The following is a 2831-nucleotide window of genomic DNA, read 5'->3' as shown; positions in this document are numbered from 1 at the left end:
ATCAATGATAGACTAGATTAAGAAAATGTGGTACATATACACCATGGAATACTATGCAGCCATTAAGAAGGATGAGTTCATGTCCTTTGTAGGGACATGGATGAAGCTGGAAACCACCATTCTGAGCAAACTTTTGCAAGGACAGAAAACCAAACACCACATGTTCTCACTCATAGGTGGGAACTGAACAGTGAGATCACTTAGACACAGGGTGGGGAACATCACACACTGGGGCCTGTCGTGGGGTGGGGGTAGGGGGGAGGGACAGCATTAGGAGATATACCTAATGTAAATGATGAGTTAACGAGTTAATGGGTGCAGCACACCAACATGGCACATGTATACTTATGTAAGAAACCTGCACGTTGTGCACACGTACCCTAGAACTTAAAGTATATATATATAAAAAAAGACATTTCACACTTAAAAATAAAAAAAAAATAACTCTTCCCCTCAGGAAATGATTAGTCCATTCATGAATTCACAAATTCATGGCTTAATCAATTAATGGATTTTCATGCAAGTGGGACCAGTGGCTTTATGAGAAGAGGAAGAGAAACCTGAACTGTCTCAGTTCCCTCACCATAAGATGGCTTTTTTTAAAAAAAAAAAAGATAAATTAGGCTGGGCACAGTGGCTCACGCTTGTAATCCCAGCACTTTGGGAGGCCGAGGCAGGCAGATCAGAGGTCAGGAAATAGAGACCATCCTGGCTAACATGGTGAAACCCTGTCTCTACTAAAAATACAAAAAATTATCCAGGCGTGGTGGCAGGTGCCTGTAGTCCCAGCTACTCAGGAGGCTGAGGCAGGAGAATGGCATGAACCTGGGAAGGGGAGCTTACAGTGAGTTGAGATTGTGCCACTGCACCCCCAGCCTTGGTGACAGAGTGAGACTCTGTCTCAAAAAAAAAAAAAAAAAGATAAATTATAAAAAGGCTTTAAAAAAAGATAAATTATTCATATTCAGGTATTCTGGACTAAGTTCCTTTCCCACAAAAACTTAACCTTCTATGAGAACTTTGCAATTTACACATTTAAATTAAGTTGGTCCAAGGTTTTGCCCATCTTTCTTTTCCTTCTTTTTTCCTGGGGATTTATGTTGTATACACCTAAGAGGCACCTGGCTCAGGATGTGCTGGCGTGGGCCATTCCCGCTAGCCTTTGGCAGTCAGCCCCTTTCCCCACAGTTCCACGTCTGCAACCGTATCTGCTAGCCTCACTCCCACCACAAGGCCCCGCACACTTTTACCCACTTCTGTATTGCTTTGGTGGGGAGGCTCCTGAAACTGTGGGATGTTCAGTATCCTGGAGAGTGCGGAGGAGTATCTGTTTCAGACACCTTCCTCCACGTGTGTTGAGCGGGGGCCTCTCAGTGAGGCCTGCGGGAAGCAAGGCGAAGACCCTCTCTGATCCAAAGTCTTCACTATCCCCCTGGGGAATTTCCTGCCTTCTTAGCTGATTGAGGAAAGTGGAAAGGGGGTACAGTTCTTTCCTAGGCACCTACCAACATCTAAATTCTAGTCACATTGTTAGAAAGGGGTCCCAATCCAGACCCCAAGAGAGGGTTCTTGGATCTCACACAAGAAAGAATTCGAGAGGAATCCATAAATTGAAAGCAAGTTTATTAGGAAAGTAAAGGAATAAAGAATGGCTGCTCCATGGGCAATGCAGCCCTGTGGGCCGCTGGTTGGGCTATTCTTATGGTTATTATCTCTTTCTCTCTTTTTCTCGATTTCTTTCTCTCTCTCTCTTTCTCTCTCTCTCTCTCTCTTTCGAGTCTCACTCTGTTGCCCAAGCTGGAATGCAGTGGTGCAATGCAGTCGGCTCACCACAGCCTCTGCCTCCAGGGTTCAAATGCTTCTCTCTCTCTCTTTCCCTTTCTCTCTCTTTCGAGTCTCATTCTGTTGCCCAAGCTGGAATCCAGTGGTGCAATGCAGTCGGCTCACCACAGCCTCTGCCTCCAGGGTTCAAATGCTTCTCGAGCCTCAGCCTCCCAAATAGCTGGCATTAGAGGCATGCGCCACCAGGCCCCAGTAATTTTTGCATTTTTAGCGGAGATGGAGGTTTCCCCATGTTGGACAGGCAAATATCAAACTCCTGACCTCAAGTGATCCGCCTGCCTCGGCCTCCGAAAATGCTGGGATTACAGGAGTGAGCCACTGTTCCCGGCCTTATTTCTTGATCACATGCTAAACAAGGGGTGGATTATTCATAAGTTTTCCGGGAAAGGAGTGGGCAATTCTCAGAACTGAGGGTTTCTCCCCTTTTTAAATCATATAGGGTAACTTCCTGACATTGCCATGACATTTGTAAACTGTCATGGCACTGGTGGGAGTGTCTTTTAGCATGCTAATGTATTATAATTAGCATATAATGAACAGCAAGTATGACCAGAAGTCATTCTCCTCACTGTCTTGGTTTTGGTGGGCTTTTGCCAGCTTCCTTACCACAACCTGTTTTATCAGCAAGGTCTTTGTGACCTGTGCCTTGTGTCGACCTCCTATCTCATCCTGTAACTTAGAATGCCTAACCTCCTGGGAATGCAGCCCAGTAGGTCTCAGCCTCATTTTACCCAGCCCCTATTCAAGATGGAGGCACTCTGGTTCAAATGCCTCTGACAACATGCCCTCAGATTCTCTTCCAGCAAGTTGAACTTTTATTTCCTTTTGGTAAACAACTTCATACCTCTTAAGGATTTGGTTTACGGTATAATCATTCCACCCTGAGTCCTCCCAGCTCTAACTTATTTAGAACTTTGAAAACTTGTTTCCTCTCTTAAAAAAACAAGAAACCTGGCTCTTAAAATAAAAGCCTACTGTTTTACCTTTGA

Source organism: Rhinopithecus roxellana, chromosome 2 (genome assembly GCF_007565055.1).
Source record: "Rhinopithecus roxellana isolate Shanxi Qingling chromosome 2, ASM756505v1, whole genome shotgun sequence".
NCBI classification, from domain to species: Eukaryota; Metazoa; Chordata; class Mammalia; order Primates; family Cercopithecidae; genus Rhinopithecus; species Rhinopithecus roxellana.
Note: the sequence above shows the minus strand (reverse complement) of the source record.